Consider the following 17,753-nt stretch of genomic DNA (forward strand, 5'->3'; position numbering starts at 1 on the left):
AAGAAGAACGATTTAGCTAATTTTGGGAAACCTGGATAATAAACATTAGCTAGGACCACCATGTACACTTTAAGCTAAATATTTATAACTTTTTGGGCAATTTAGCCGATTGTGGAATATTGTAAAACCTTGATAGTTACGCGGAGGAGTAACTACGCTGCTAGTTAGTTTTTCGACTTCACCCAATCAGTGCTTGTTGACAGGCAAGCAGCAAATCTCTTCTTATATCAACTTTTTTGTGTGTGTGAAGTAAATAGTTACTAGCAATACTATGTCATATTTTAGCTAAAGATCAATAACTTTTTGGGCCAATGTTGTTGCTTCCGTACATTTGCCTGAGGTTGGGATAGGTAGGTTCAGAACTGCCTGGAAACTGGTGTGCTACTGCAGTTGGATAAGTTTAGCTTGTTGATTTTCTCATGTCATGAAACATCCTTCTATATTTTTGCAGATAGCTATACCCATCCATCATACAGACGTGATTTTAGGATGTTTGTATCTTACTATTCGCAAGGAAGGTGTGAAAGGGCTGTCCACAGTTCAACGTTATGGTTTATCGGATTTGGGAAGAACACACTGCAGGCTACTAATTTGATTTTTTTTCTGTTGTAGAGGTGAAGGAAGACTATCCCTGCAAGAGGAGGAGGCAGCTGACTGTTGATTACCACACAGGAGGAGGACCTACTGAACCAGGAACTGCTGGAGGAAGACCAGGACGAGGAGGAGATGGAAAAATGAGATTGAACCTGATACCCAGCCAGGAACATCATCTGGGTATGTATCAATGTATATTATTTGTTTCTGTTTCCCATAAGACTAATACTCATAATAATCAGATTATTATGCTAAAACCTGTAGTCCCTCCTTTGTCGTCACTTCACACAACCCATATTCCCTAGAATGGAAAAAATCCTGTAACACAGTGGTTCTCAAATCGGTCCTCAGGTACCACCTGTCCTGCATATGAGATGTTTTCCTGCTCCAACACACCTGATTGAAATAAATGGGTCGTTATCTTGCTCTGTAGAAGCCTGGTAACAAACATGCATTTGAATCAGGTGTGTTGGAGCAGGGAAACATCTAAAACATGCAGAACAGGTGGTATTTGAGGACAGATTTGAGAACCACTGCCTGGCTATGCTATGGCTATGATTGTAAAAATAGGACTGAAAATAAAACAAAAGTAGTTTCTTGCGCACCGAAATGTAATGGCAAACGACTTTGCTTGCTTTGCAATAGGAACTGTTTTCAGTTTTGGCAGTCATCTGAGTGTGACCAGTATCGCGACAAGGCGTAGATGGAAAAGGATGTGTTTATTGGTGTTGTCTTCCCCCTGCCTCTTTATCTCCCTGTCTTCTCCCTCTCCTTTCTCAACAGGGATTGCAGTTGAGTTTATGCATTTATATATCTTCTGCTTTGCAGTTATTTATAAAAAAAAAATATTTACAGTAGAAAGTTTGTTGTTTTGCTGAGATATCATTCCCCTCATAGTTTAATGTTCAAAACAAATAAAGTGTGTGTTTTATTGAACACATAAAATGCATATTTCAGTGGTGGTGTCCGTTATTTTCAGATGCAATTTATTGTATGCAAAGGTATTTGAGAAGTGGTCATGTGAAATGAATCTTGACATTCCAAATGCTTTAGCCTGTTTTCTCATTTATCACTAGAATGGTCATAACTTTTAAACAATACATTTATATCTGTCTGCTATTCTATATTGCCCACACAATTATGTAAGTGTCATACACGCAGGCAGCGGCGAACAGATATTTCAACCAAACTTGGTGTGTTGCATGAGTGCAACAGGTTATTGTGACTTAATTGTTGCGCAAGTGCTATGGAGGCCATGTCCTGCTCTGTACTGCTTGGCCCCTCCATTGCTGCTTGCAGCTATATTTATTATTATTATTCTTAAGACTGGGTGTCTATGGCAGGCCCTAGAAGCGCTTGGTCGAAAGTTGTGAAATTTGGCACACTCATTAGGGACAGTCCCCCGGTCCAAGTCACAAAGTTTCATGTCCCATACTTTGGCACTCTAGCGCCACCAACGGGTCAAAGTTGGAGTTGTGTTTACACACGCAACTTTTGAACCGTATGTTTCATTTTCAAAAATGAGGTACCATTGGATTCCCTGGATCAAGCCGAGTGCAATGCACACCATGGCGTCAATTTCCGGTTATATAGATTTTCCGCTATTTCCGGTTTTATCAAAAACCTTTAAAAGCCTACTCCTCCTACCAATTTTGTCAAATCTTCTTCAAAATTACCAGATATGATCTTCAGACCAAGCTTCACAAAAGTTATCGAAGGATATTTGATTTTCAAAACCGTTTGTCCGGTATAGCCAATCAAATTCTGCAGAAAAGCCGCCAAACAGGAAGTGAAGCCATATCTCAGAAGTTCTTTGAAGCAGTGACACCAAAGTTGGTACGCCTACTCGGAACTTTATTCTAAGGATGTTCTCCAAAAATGGTGTCATGTGACTAAAAGGGGGCGTGGCCGGAAGCATAAACGTGTTTTGGCTAATAACTGTTGAAGTATTTACCTTAATAAAGTAATTTCTTTGTCTCTTGATTTCTTGTGAGATATCAAGCCTGGCCATTGATAACTTTTCATAATAACCGAATTGATGCGGCCGCCATTTTGGATTTCATGGAAAATATCAATATTCATCATATTTTTTACATGTTTTTTTTTCTCAAATCCTCTCAATCCTCTTAAACTTCTTCAACTTTCAAATTCTTCTTCTTCCTCAATCTTTCAGCTACAGCCACCATTTAAACTTTAAAATGATGAGAAAACACTAAACTATTGTTTCTGTAATTCAGCCTTTTGATATCTTTTCAACTTTTTTTAATATCACTGATTATGTTTCATTAGTTTTTCAAACCGTTTCTGAGATTTACATGGGTGTCTATGTGAGAGTCTAGAGTGCTGACTGAAACGCTTAGAGTGGAGGGGAGCTTCGAAATCAGTTTCAAAAAGTATTTCTAGTTTGCCAGCATTGCCACAATTTTCACTCTTCATGCTTCATTTTTGGATCAATAGATAGCTAATTATGTGTTGGTCGTAGACAGTTGTCTGTGGAATCCAACAAACTTACACATTTTTTCAGAGCCCCACGAAAGCGAGACAAAGTCCAACTCTCGCCCCATAGAGCCCAATGCAAATCTAGTGACACATTTCTCAGACAAAGCACAAGGACGACGATTTCTAAACTGCCAGTAGAGTCGTATTTCTTTCCGCACAGACATATAAAGGACATCTCTGGTTTCGGCAGAGTCTTGGGTCTCGGAAAATATCCTCATTTTTTTTATCGGACTTATAGTTTTGCGTCTAGGTTCACTTGTTTGAGGTGTGGATGCTAGGTAAATGTATATTATTCTCTCTGCCAAGCTTGTTAGCAATCATAGCTGCACCATCACCGTGGCAACCAAACAAACACGTTTGAGACCAATGTAAAATCTAGGGACACATTTCTCAGAAAAAGCACAAGGAAGACGATTTCTAAACTGCCAGTAGAGTCGTATTTCTGACCGCACAGACATATAAAGGACATCTCTGGTTTCGGCAGAGTCTTGGGTCTCGGAAAATATCCTCATTTTTTTTATACGACTTATAGTTTTGCGTCTAGGTTAACTTGTTTGAGGTGTGGATGCTAGGTAAATGTAGGCTATATTATTCTCTCTGCCCAGCTTGTTAGCAATCATAGCTGCACCATCACCATGGCAACCAAACAAACACGTTTTTGAAACTGCTGGTAGAGTCATATTTCTGACCGCACAGACTTATAAAGGATATCTATGGTATGGTGTAAGATCACCGCAAGAGTTGGATTTACTGCTTCATTTTGAAAACTGAGTCGATCATACGAGGTAAGACAAGTTTCTTTACATGTGTTATCAATATTGTCAACATTGTTCAAATTAAAAGTCAAATGTTTTAGTTACGAAGCATTTATTTGTAGAACTAGGACTGGAGTGACGTGAGCAAAAAGAAGAACGATTTAGCTAATTTTGGGAAACCTGGATAACAAACATTAGCTAGGACCACCATGTACACTTTAAGCTAAATATTTATAACTTTTTGGGCAATTTAGCCGATTGTGGAATATAGTAAAACCTTGATAGTTACGCGGAGGAGTAACTATGCTGCTAGTTAGTTTTTCGACTTCACCCAATCGGTGCTTGTTGACAGGCAAGCAGCAAATCTCTTCTTATATCAACTTTTTTGTGTGTGTGAAGTAAATAGTTACTAGCAATACTATGTCATATTTTAGCTAAAGATCAATAACTTTTTGGGCCAATGTTGTTGCTTCCGTACATTTGCCTGAGGTTGGGATAGGTAGGTTCAGAACTGCCTGGAAACTGGTGTGCTACTGCAGTTGGATAAGTTTAGCTTGTTGATTTTCTCATGTCATGAAACATCCTTCTATATTTTTGCAGATAGCTATACCCATCCATCATACAGACGTGATTTTAGGATGTTTGTATCTTACTATTCGCAAGGAAGGTGTGAAAGGGCTGTCCACAGTTCAACGTTATGGTTTATCGGATTTGGGAAGAACACACTGCAGGCTACTAATTTTTTTTTTCTGTTGTAGAGGTGAAGGAAGACTATCCCTGCAAGAGGAGGAGGCAGCTGACTGTTGATTACCACACAGGAGGAGGACCTACTGAACCAGGAACTGCTGGAGGAAGACCAGGACGAGGAGGAGATGGAAAAATGAGATTGAACCTGATACCCAGCCAGGAACATCATCTGGGTATGTATCAATGTATATTATTTGTTTCTGTTTCCCATAAGACTAATACTCATAATAATCGGATTATTATGCTAAAACCTGTAGTCCCTCCTTTGTCGTCACTTCACACAACCCATATTCCCTAGAATGGAAAAAATCCTGTAACACAGTGGTTCTCAAATCGGTCCTCAGGTACCACCTGTCCTGCATATGAGATGTTTTCCTGCTCCAACACACCTGATGAAATAAATGGGTCGTTATCTAGCTCTGTAGAAGCCTGGTAACAAACATGCATTTGAATCAGGTGTGTTGGAGCAGGGAAACATCTAAAACATGCAGAACAGGTGGTATTTGAGGACAGATTTGAGAACCACTGCCTGGCTATGCTATGGCTATGATCGTAAAAATAGGACTGAAAATAAAACAAATGTAGTTTCTTGCGCGCCGAAATGTAATGGCAAACGTCTTTGCTTGCTTTGCAATAGGAACTGTTTTCCGTTTTGGCAGTCATCTGAGTGTGACCAGTATCGCGACAAGGCGTAGATGGAAAAGGATGTGTTTATTGGTGTTGTCTTCCCCCTGCCTCTTTATCTCCCTGTCTTCTCCCTCTCCTTTCTCAACAGGGATTGCAGTTGAGTTTATGCATTTATATATCTTCTGCTTTGCAGTTATTTATTAAAAAAAATATTTACAGTAGAAAGTTTGTTGTTTTGCTGAGATATCATTCCCCTCACAGTTTAATGTTCAAAACAAATAAAGTGTGTGTTTTATTGAACACATAAAATGCATATTTCAGTGGTGGTGTCCGTTATTTTCAGATGCAATTTATTGAATGCAAAGGTATTTGAGAAGTGGTGATGTGAAATGAATCTTGACATTCTAAATGCTTTAACCTGTTTTCTCATTCATCACTAGAATGGTCATAACTTTTAAACAATACATTTATATCTGTCTGCTATTCTATATTAACCACACAATTATGTAAGTGTCATACACTCAGGCAGCGGCGAAGCCGCCAAACGAGACGCAAGAGCCTATCTCAGCAACCATTTGTGCGATTGTCACCAAACTTGGGTTCCATCGTTCCCACGAGGAGCAGAGGAGGCCTGTGGTGTTATACCAGAAAAAAACACTTTGAACACTCAGTACTTTGGAACGCAAACAGATATTTCAACCAAACTAGGTGTGTTGCATGAGTGCAACAGGTTATTGTGACTTAATTGTTGTGCAAGTGCTATGGAGGCCATGTCCTGCTCTGGACTGCTTGGCCCCTCCATTGCTGCTTGCAGCTATATTTATTAGGGGCCAAGCAGCGAAGCTGCGAGGCACCTATTGTAATTGGTAGTATTATTATTATTATTATTATTCTTAAGACTGGGTGTCTATGGCAGGCCCTAGAAGCGCTTGGTCGAAAGTTGTGAAATTTGGCACACTCATTAGGGACAGTCCCCCGGTCCAAGTCACAAAGTTTCATGTCCCATACTTTGGCACTCTAGCGCCACCAACGGGTCAAAGTTGGAGTTGTGTTTACACACGCAACTTTTGAACCGTATGTCCCATTTTCAAAAATGAGGTACCATTGGATTCCCTGGATCAAGCCGAGTGCAATGCACACCATGGCGTCAATTTCCGGTTATATAGGTTTTCCGCTATTTCCGGTTTTATCAAAAACCTTTAAAAGCCTACTCCTCCTACAAATTTTTTCAAATATTCTTCACAATTACCAGATATGATCTTCAGACCAAGCCTCACAAAAGTTATCGAAGGATATTTGATTTTCAAAACCGTTTGTCCGGTATAGCCAATCAAATTCTGCAGAAAAGCCGCCAAACAGGAAGTGAAGCCATATCTCAGCAGTTCTTTGAAGCAGTGACACCAAAGTTGGTACGCCTACTCGGAACTTTATTCTAAGGATGTTCTCCAAAAATGGTGTCATGTGACTAAAAGGGGGCGTGGCCGGAAGCATAAACGTGTTTTGGCTAATAACTGTTGAAGTATTTACCTTAATAAAGTAATTTCTTTGTCTCTTGATGTCTTGTGAGATATCAAGCTTGACCATCGATAATATTTCATAACAACCGAATTGACGCGGCCGCCATTTTGGATTTCATGGAAAAGTGTAAAAACCTTTTACACGCCCCAAATTTTGTCCAATGTTTACTAAATTTGGCACAGATGATCTTCAGACCAAGCTTCACAAAGGTGTCTGATGGATTTTCAAATTTTCGAAACCGTTTGTTCGGTAGAGCCGATCAAAGGCGGCGGCGAAGCCACAAAAGACACGTTAGAGCGTAACTCAGCAACCATTTTAGCGATTGTCACCGAACTTGGGTTCCATCGTTCCCAAGAGGATCAGAGGAGGCCTGTGGTGTTACACCGGAAAAAAACACTTTAAACACTCAGTACTTTGGAACGCAAACAGATATTTCAACCAAACTTGGTGTGTTGCATGAGTGCAACAGGTTATTGTGACTTAATTGTTGCGCAAGTGCTATGGAGGCCATGTCCTGCTCTGGACTGCTTGGCCCCTCCATTGCTGCTTGCAGCTATATTTATTATTATTATTATTATTATTCTTAAGACTGGGTGTCTATGGCAGGCCCTAGAAGCGCTTGGTCGAAAGTTGTGAAATTTGGCACACTCATTAGGGACAGTCCCCTGGTCCAAGTCACAAAGTTTCATGTCCCATACTTTGGCACTCTAGCGCCACCAACGGGTCAAAGTTGGAGTTGTGTTTACACACGCAACTTTTGAACCGTATGTCCCATTTTCAAAAATGAGGTACCATTGGATTCCCTGGATCAAGCCGAGTGCAATGCACACCATGGCGTCAATTTCCGGTTATATAGATTTTCCGCTATTTCCGGTTTTATCAAAAACCTTTAAAAGCCTACTCCTCCTACAAATTTTGTCAAATCTTCTTCAAAATTACCAGATATAATCTTCAGACCAAGCCTCACAAAAGTTATCGAAGGATATTTGATTTTCAAAACCGTTTGTCCGGTACAGCCAATCAAATTCTGCAGAAAAGCCGCCAAACAGGAAGTGAAGCCATATCTCAGCAGTTCTTTGAAGCAGTGACACCAAAGTTGGTACGCCTACTCGGAACTTTATTCTAAGGATGTTCTCCAAAAATGGTGTCATGTGACTAAAAGGGGGCGTGGCCGGAAGCATAAACGTGTTTTGGCTAATAACTGTTGAAGTGTTTACCTTAATAAAGTAATTTTTTGTCTCTTGATGTCTTGTGAGATATCAAGCCTGGCCATTGATAACTTTTCATAATAACCGAATTGACGCGGCCGCCATTTTGGATTTCATGGAAAATATCAATATTCATCATATTTTTAACATGGTTTTTTTTTCTCAAATCCTCTCAATCCTCTTAAACTTCTTCAACGTTCTTCTTCCTCAATCTTTCAGCTACAGCCACCATTTAAACTTTAAAATGTTGACAAAACCCTAAACTATTTTTTCAGTAATTCAGCCTTTTGATATATTTTCAACTTTTTTTTATATCACTGATTATGTTTCATTAGTTTTTCAAACCGTTTCTGAGATTTACATGGGTGTCTATGTGAGAGTCTAGAGTGCTGACTGAAACGCTTAGAGTGGAGGGGAGCTTCGAAATCAGTTTAAAAAAGTATTTCTAGTTTGCCAGCATTGCCACAATTTTCACTCTTCATGCTTCATTTTTGGATCAATAGATAGCTAATTATGTGTTGGTCGTAGACAGTTGTCTGTGGAATCCAACAGACTTACACATTTTTTCAGAGCCCCACAAAAGCGAGACAAAGTCCAACTCTCGCCCCATAGAGACCAATGCAAATCTAGTGACACATTTCTCAGACAAAGCACAAGGATGACGATTTCTAAACTGCCAGTAGAGTCGTATTTCTGTCCGCACAGACATATAAAGGACATCTCTGGTTTCGGCAGAGTCTTGGGTCTCGGAAAATATCCTCATTTTTTTTATTGGACTTATAGTTTTGCGTCTAGGTTAACTTGTTTGAGGTGTGGATGCTAGGTAAACGTATATTATTCTCTCTGCCAAGCTTGTTAGCAATCATAGCTGCACCATCACCGTGGCAACCAAACAAACACGTTAGAGACCAATGCAAATCTAGTGACACATTTCTCAGACAAAGCACAAGGATGACGATTTCTAAACTGCCAGTAGAGTCGTATTTCTGTCCGCACAGACATATAAAGGACATCTCTGGTTTCGGCAGAGTCTTGGGTCTCGGAAAATATCCTCATTTTTTTGATTGGACTTATAGTTTTGCGTCTAGGTTAACTTGTTTGAGGTGTGGATGCTAGGTAAATGTATATTATTCTGTCTGCCCAGCTTGTTAGCAATCCTAGCTGCACAATCACCGTGGCAACCAAACAAACACGTTTTTGAAACTGCTGGTAGAGTCCTATTTCTGACCGCACAGACATATAGGATATCTATGGTATGGTATAAGATTACCGCAAGAGCTGGATTTACTGCTTCATTTTGAAAACTAAGTCGATCATACGAGGTAAGACAAGTTTCTTCACATGTGTTATCAATATTGTCAACATTGTTCAAATTAAAAGTCAAACGTTTTTAGTTACGAAGCATTTATTTGTAGAACTACAGTAGGACTGGAGTGACGTGAGCAAAAAGAAAAACAATTTAGCTAATTTTGGGAAACCTGGATAATAAACATTAGCTAGGACCACCATGTACACTTTAAGCTAAATATTTATACTTTTTTGGGGCAATTTAGTCGATTGTGGAATATAGTAAAACCTTGGTAGTTACGCGGAGGAGTAACTACGCTGCTAGTTAGTTTTTCGACGTCACCCAATCGGTGCTTGTTGACAGGCAAGCAGCAAATCTCTTCTTATATCAACTTTTTGTGTGTGTGTGTGAAGTAAATAGTTACTAGCAATACTATGTCATATTTTAGCTAAACATCAGTAACGTTTTGGGCCAATGTTGTTGCTTCCGTACATTTGCCTTAGGTTGGGATAGGTAGGTTCAGAACTGCCTGGAAACTGGTGTGCTACTGTAGTTGGATAAGTTTAGCTTGTTGATTTTCTCATGTCATGAAACATCCTTCTATATTTTTGCAGATAGCTATACCCATCCATCATACAGACATGATTTTAGGATGTTTGTATCTTACTATTCGCAAGGAAGGTGTGAAAGGGCTGTCCACAGTTCAACATTATGGTTTATCGGATTTGGGAAGAACACACTGCAGGCTACCAATTTGATTTTTTTCTGTTGTAGAGGTGAAGGAAGACTATCGCTGCAAGAGGAGGAGGCAGCTGACTGTTGATTACCAGCACACAGGAGGAGGATCTACTGAACCAGGAACTGCTGGAGGAAGACCAGGACGAGATGGAAAAATGAGATTGAACCTGATACCCAGCCAGGAACATCATCTGGGTATGTATCAATGTATATTATTTGTTTCTGTTTCCCATAAGACTAATACTCATAATAATCGGATTATTATGCTAAAACCTGTAGTCCCTCCTTTGTCGTCACTTCACACAACCCATATTCCCTAGAATGGAAAAAATCCTGTAACACAGTGGTTCTCAAATCGGTCCTCAGGTACCACCTGTCCTGCATATGAGATGTTTTCCTGCTCCAACACACCTGATGAAATAAATGGGTCGTTATCTAGCTCTGTAGAAGCCTGGTAACAAACATGCATTTGAATCAGGTGTGTTGGAGCAGGGAAACATCTAAAACATGCAGAACAGGTGGTATTTGAGGACAGATTTGAGAACCACTGCCTGGCTATGCTATGGCTATGATCGTAAAAATAGGACTGAAAATAAAACAAATGTAGTTTCTTGCGCGCCGAAATGTAATGGCAAACGTCTTTGCTTGCTTTGCAATAGGAACTGTTTTCCGTTTTGGCAGTCATCTGAGTGTGACCAGTATCGCGACAAGGCGTAGATGGAAAAGGATGTGTTTATTGGTGTTGTCTTCCCCCTGCCTCTTTATCTCCCTGTCTTCTCCCTCTCCTTTCTCAACAGGGATTGCAGTTGAGTTTATGCATTTATATATCTTCTGCTTTGCAGTTATTTATTAAAAAAAATATTTACAGTAGAAAGTTTGTTGTTTTGCTGAGATATCATTCCCCTCACAGTTTAATGTTCAAAACAAATAAAGTGTGTGTTTTATTGAACACATAAAATGCATATTTCAGTGGTGGTGTCCGTTATTTTCAGATGCAATTTATTGAATGCAAAGGTATTTGAGAAGTGGTGATGTGAAATGAATCTTGACATTCTAAATGCTTTAGCCTGTTTTCTCATTCATCACTAGAATGGTCATAACTTTTAAACAATACATTTATATCTGTCTGCTATTCTATATTAACCACACAATTATGTAAGTGTCATACACTCAGGCAGCGGCGAAGCCGCCAAACGAGACGCAAGAGCCTATCTCAGCAACCATTTGTGCGATTGTCACCAAACTTGGGTTCCATCGTTCCCACGAGGAGCAGAGGAGGCCTGTGGTGTTATACCAGAAAAAAACACTTTGAACACTCAGTACTTTGGAACGCAAACAGATATTTCAACCAAACTAGGTGTGTTGCATGAGTGCAACAGGTTATTGTGACTTAATTGTTGTGCAAGTGCTATGGAGGCCATGTCCTGCTCTGGACTGCTTGGCCCCTCCATTGCTGCTTGCAGCTATATTTAGGGGCCAAGCAGCGAAGCTGCGAGGCACCTATTGTAATTGTTAGTATTATTATTATTATTATTAGGATTCCTCCGTAAGGAGGAAACCTATTGTTATTGGTGGTTTTATTATTTGTAATTCTTGTACCATGGGAGTCAATGGCAGCCCCTAGACCCCATCGACAACTTTTTGTGAAATTTGGCACACTCATTAAGGACAGTTTCTTCTATATCTACACCAAGTTTCATGTCTCCCATTAGACCACTCTAGCGCCACCAATGGGTCAAAGTTGGACTTGTGTTTACACACGCAACTTTTGAACCGTATGACTCATTTTCAAAAATGAGGTACCACTGGATTCCCTGGATCAAGCCGAGTTCAACGCACACCATGGCGTTAATTTCCGGTTTTATAGATTTCCCGCCATTTCCGGTTTTATCAAAAACCTTTGAAAGCCTACTCCTCCTACAATTTTTGTCATATCTTCTTCAAAATCACCAGAGATGATCTTCAGACCAAGCCTCACAAAAGTTATCAAAGGAATTTTGATCCTCATAACCGTCTGCCCGGTACAGCCAATCAAATTCATCAGAAAAGCCGCCAAACAGGATGTGAAGTCATGTCTCAGCAAATCTTTGAGATATCAACACTAAACTTGGTAGATCGGAGGAAGGCACTACAACATGTTACCATGTGCAAAGGCAAATTCATATCTCTAAAAATGATTGATATAAATCAAATTGAACTTATCGCTAACGCTAAAATAATGCTTTACACATCAGCCAGTCAAAAACTGATACTCTGATTCAATCACAAGTTCATATGAAGACTCTTGAGAATGTTCATAACACAAATCTGTGAAAAAGTTGACTGTAAGATGAAAGGTCGATTTTTGGTGAATATTTGAAACATGCTTGCTTGGCTAATTTCTAGGCAAATTTCCAATGAATGTCTCCCCTGCTCCTCCCCGCGCGTGCTCCAAAATCGCACACACACTCAGCCTTCCCTTGACACACGCGCGGCCAAGACGCACACGCAACATTTCAGGAGAGTGTGGGCTGACCAAGCCCCCACTCATTCCTTGGTCTTTAGCAAAGAGCCCATGTGGCTCTTGATGGTATTGCATTTCCGATTTTGTATGCAATGGTATAAAGGTCTCAAATCCTGAAACATTGATAGTGTAGGCCGAGAAACACTTAAACAAAAGCCCATGTGGATCTTGTTGGTATTGCATTTCCGATTTTGTATGCAATGGTAAAAAGTTATAAAAATCCTGAAACATTGATAGTATAGACCAAGAGTAACTACCACACCACAAATGGCCCACCATTAACCATAGGTGGCACTACAGGCCACGCCCAAAAGCACAAAGATACAAGGCTTTCTGGAATGGATAGGCTCACCAAGCCCCCTCCCTTCACTTATTGGCTTGAAAAAAAGGCCCATGTGGATCTTGATGGTATTGCATTTCCGATTTTGTATGCAATGGTAAAAAGGTCTCAAAATCCTGAAACATAGATAGTATAGGCAAAGAAACACTTTAACAAAAAGCCCATGTGGATCTTGTTGGTATTGCTTTTCCGATTTTGTATACAATGGTAAAAAGTTATAAAAATCCTGAAACATTGATAGTATAGACCAAGAGTAACTACCACACCACAAATGGCCCACTATTACCCATAGGTCTTCCATTGACACACGCGCGGACTTGGCAAGACGAACACGCAACATTTCAGGAGAGTGTGGGCTTACCAAGCCTCCACTCATTCCTTGGTCTTTTGCAAAGGCCTTGTGGATCTTGATGGTATTGCATTTCAGATTTTGTTTGCCATGGTAAAAAGTTCTCCAAATCCTGAAACATTGATAGTAAAGGCCAAGAGTAACAACAGCACTTTAACAAAAGCCCATGTGGATCTTGTTGGTATTGCATTTCCGATTTTGTATGCAATGGTAAAAAGTTAAAAACATCCTGAAACATTGATAGTATAGGCCAAGAGTAACTACCACACCACAAATGGCCCACCATTACCAATAGGTGTCGCTACAGGCCATGCCCTAAAGCACAAAGCACTTCACTTCTTGTGAAGATTAAAGCACTTCACTTCTTGGCTTGAAATAAAGGCCCTTGTGGATCTTGATGTTATTGCATTTCAGATTTGGTATCCCATTGGAAATTCTGCAGCATTGATTTTTCTATACAGTTACAATTTGTCAAGAATAAACATTTTTCAATGGTTCGCAATGCTTTACACGTAAGCCAGTCAAACAAGTTCATATGAAGACTCTTGAGAATGTTTAGTACACAAATCTGAGAAAAAGTTGACTAAGATGAAAGGTCGATTTTTGGTGAATCTTTGAAACATGCATGCTTGGCTAATTTCTAGGGAAATTTACAATGAAATGTGTCCCCTGCTCCTCCCCGCGCATGCTCCAAATTCTCACACACTCATTCTTCCCTTGACACGCGCGGGCTTGGCAAGACACACACGCAACATATCAGGACTGTGTGGGCTGACCAAGCCCCCACTCATTCCTTGAATATCAGCATAGGCCCTTGAGGACCTTGGTGTCATTGCATTTCCTACTTTGTATGCAATAGTAAAAAGGTCTCCAAATCCTGACACATTGACAGTACAGGCCAAGAGTAACTACCACACTTTACCCAAAGCCCATGTGGATCCTGTTGGTATTGCATTTCCGATTTTATATGCAATGGTAAAAAGTTTTTAAAATCCTGAAACATTAATAATATAGGCCAAGAGTAACTACCACACCACAAATGGCCCACCATTACCCATAGGTGGCGCTACAGGCCACGCCTTAATGCATAAAGATACAAGGCTTTCTGGAATGGATAAGCTCACCAAGCCCCCTTCCTTCACTTACTGGCTTGAAATAAAGGCCCTTGTGGATCTTGATGGTATTGCATTTCAGATTTGGTATGCCATTGGTAATTCTGCAGCATAAATTTTTCTATACAGTTACAATTTGTCAAAAATAAACATTTTTCAATGGTTCGCAGTGTTCGGAGGAATCCGCCATTACTGCTTGCAGTTATATTTATTATTATTCTTAAGACTGGGTGTCTATGGCAGGCCCTAGAAGCGCTTGGTCGAAAGTTGTGAAATTTGGCACACTCATTAGGGACAGTCCCCTGGTCCAAGTCACAAAGTTTCATGTCCCATACTTTGGCACTCTAGCGCCACCAACGGGTCAAAGTTGGAGTTGTGTTTACACACGCAACTTTTGAACCGTATGTCCCATTTTCAAAAATGAGGTACCATTGGATTCCCTGGATCAAGCCGAGTGCAATGCACACCATGGCGTCAATTTCCGGTTATATAGATTTTCCGCTATTTCCGGTTTTATCAAAAACCTTTAAAAGCCTACTCCTCCTACAAATTTTGTCAAATCTTCTTCAAAATTACCAGATATGATCTTCAGACCAAGCCTCACAAAAGTTATCGAAGGATATTTGATTTTCAAAACCGTTTGTCCGGTACAGCCAATCAAATTCTGCAGAAAAGCCGCCAAACAGGAAGTGAAGCCATATCTCAGCAGTTCTTTGAAGCAGTGACACCAAAGTTGGTACGCCTACTCGGAACTTTATTCTAAGGATGTTCTCCAAAAATGGTGTCATGTGACTAAAAGGGGGCGTGGCCGGAAGCATAAACGTGTTTTGGCTAATAACTGTTGAAGTGTTTACCTTAATAAAGTAATTTTTTGTCTCTTGATGTCTTGTGAGATATCAAGCCTGGCCATTGATAACTTTTCATAATAACCGAATTGACGCGGCCGCCATTTTGGATTTCATGGAAAATATCAATATTCATCATATTTTTAACATGGTTTTTTTTTCTCAAATCCTCTCAATCCTCTTAAACTTCTTCAACGTTCTTCTTCCTCAATCTTTCAGCTACAGCCACCATTTAAACTTTAAAATGATGAGAAAACACTAAACTATTGTTTCTGTAATTCAGCCTTTTGATATCTTTTCAACTTTTTTTAATATCACTGATTATGTTTCATTAGTTTTTCAAACCGTTTCTGAGATTTACATGGGTGTCTATGTGAGAGTCTAGAGTGCTGACTGAAACGCTTAGAGTGGAGGGGAGCTTCGAAATCAGTTTCAAAAAGTATTTCTAGTTTGCCAGCATTGCCACAATTTTCACTCTTCATGCTTCATTTTTGGATCAATAGATAGCTAATTATGTGTTGGTCGTAGACAGTTGTCTGTGGAATCCAACAAACTTACACATTTTTTCAGAGCCCCACGAAAGCGAGACAAAGTCCAACTCTCGCCCCATAGAGCCCAATGCAAATCTAGTGACACATTTCTCAGACAAAGCACAAGGACGACGATTTCTAAACTGCCAGTAGAGTCGTATTTCTTTCCGCACAGACATATAAAGGACATCTCTGGTTTCGGCAGAGTCTTGGGTCTCGGAAAATATCCTCATTTTTTTTATCGGACTTATAGTTTTGCGTCTAGGTTCACTTGTTTGAGGTGTGGATGCTAGGTAAATGTATATTATTCTCTCTGCCAAGCTTGTTAGCAATCATAGCTGCACCATCACCGTGGCAACCAAACAAACACGTTTGAGACCAATGTAAAATCTAGGGACACATTTCTCAGAAAAAGCACAAGGAAGACGATTTCTAAACTGCCAGTAGAGTCGTATTTCTGACCGCACAGACATATAAAGGACATCTCTGGTTTCGGCAGAGTCTTGGGTCTCGGAAAATATCCTAATTTTTTTGATTGGACTTATAGTTTTGCGTCTAGGTTAACTTGTTTGAGGTGTGGATGCTAGGTAAATGTATATTATTCTGTCTGCCCAGCTTGTTAGCAATCCTAGCTGCACAATCACCGTGGCAACCAAACAAACACGTTTTTGAAACTGCTGGTAGAGTCCTATTTCTGACCGTACAGACATATAAAGGATATCTATGGTATGGTATAAGATCACCGCAAGAGTTGGATTTACTGCTTCATTTTGAAAACTGAGTCGATCATACGAGGTAAGACAAGTTTCTTTACATGTGTTATCAATATTGTCAACATTGTTCAAATTAAAAGTCAAATGTTTTAGTTACGAAGCATTTATTTGTAGAACTAGGACTGGAGTGACGTGAGCAAAAAGAAGAACGATTTAGCTAATTTTGGGAAACCTGGATAATAAACATTAGCTAGGACCACCATGTACACTTTAAGCTAAATATTTATAACTTTTTGGGCAATTTAGCCGATTGTGGAATATAGTAAAACCTTGATAGTTACGCGGAGGAGTAACTACGCTGCTAGTTAGTTTTTCGACTTCACCCAATCGGTGCTTGTTGACAGGCAAGCAGCAAATCTCTTCTTATATCAACTTTTTTGTGTGTGTGAAGTAAATAGTTACTAGCAATACTATGTCATATTTTAGCTAAAGATCAATAACTTTTTGGGCCAATGTTGTTGCTTCCGTACATTTGCCTGAGGTTGGGATAGGTAGGTTCAGAACTGCCTGGAAACTGGTTTGCTACTGCAGTTGGATAAGTTTAGCTTGTTAATTTTCTCATGTCATGAAACATCCTTCTATATTTTTGCAGATAGCTATACCCATCCATCATACAGACGTGATTTTAGGATGTTTGTATCTTACTATTCGCAAGGAAGGTGTGAAAGGGCTGTCCACAGTTCAACGTTATGGTTTATCGGATTTGGGAAGAACACACTGCAGGCTACTAATTTGATTTTTTTTCTGTTGTAGAGGTGAAGGAAGACTATCCCTGCAAGAGGAGGAGGCAGCTGACTGTTGATTACCACACAGGAGGAGGACCTCCTGAACCAGGAACTGCTGGAGGAAGACCAGGACGAGTAGGAGATGGAAAAATTAGATTGAACCTGATACCCAGCCAGGAACATCATCTGGGTATGTATCAATGTATATTATTTGTTTCTGTTTCCCATAAGACTAATACTCATAATAATCAGATTATTATGCTAAAACCTGTAGTCCCTCCTTTGTCGTCACTTCACACAACCCATATTCCCTAGAATGGAAAAAAATCCTGTAACACAGTGGTTCTCAAATCGGTCCTCAGGTACCACCTGTCCTGCATATGAGATGTTTTCCTGCTCCAACACACCTGATTGAAATAAATGGGTCGTTATCTAGCTCTGTAGAAGCCTGGTAACAAACATGCATTTGAATCAGGTGTGTTGGAGCAGGGAAACATCTAAAACATGCAGAACAGGTGGTATTTGAGGACAGATTTGAGAACCACTGCCTGGCTATGCTATGGCTATGATCGTAAAAATAGGACTGAAAATAAAACAAATGT

The 17,753-nt window shown here is 39.9% G+C and overlaps 2 long non-coding RNA genes across 2 annotated transcripts; both read left to right on the forward strand.

Annotated features, from left to right (window-relative positions):
* Nucleotides 1–2,795: 2,795 nt before the first annotated feature.
* Nucleotides 2,796–5,535, forward strand: LOC146221027 (uncharacterized). The gene is made up of 2 exons (XR_014750767.1): nucleotides 2,796–3,878; nucleotides 4,607–5,535. It is a non-coding gene; the product is annotated as an uncharacterized LOC146221027 (long non-coding RNA).
* Nucleotides 5,536–8,023: 2,488 nt separating this feature from the next.
* On the forward strand, nucleotides 8,024–10,936 carry LOC146221028 (uncharacterized). Its single transcript, XR_014750773.1, has 2 exons — nucleotides 8,024–9,270; nucleotides 10,011–10,936. It is a non-coding gene; the product is annotated as an uncharacterized LOC146221028 (long non-coding RNA).
* The last annotated feature ends 6,817 nt before the right edge of the window (nucleotides 10,937–17,753 follow it).

Source organism: Hypomesus nipponensis, chromosome 26 (assembly GCF_054491055.1).
Source record: "Hypomesus nipponensis isolate SF chromosome 26, ASM5449105v1, whole genome shotgun sequence".
Lineage (NCBI taxonomy): Eukaryota > Metazoa > Chordata > Actinopteri > Osmeriformes > Osmeridae > Hypomesus > Hypomesus nipponensis.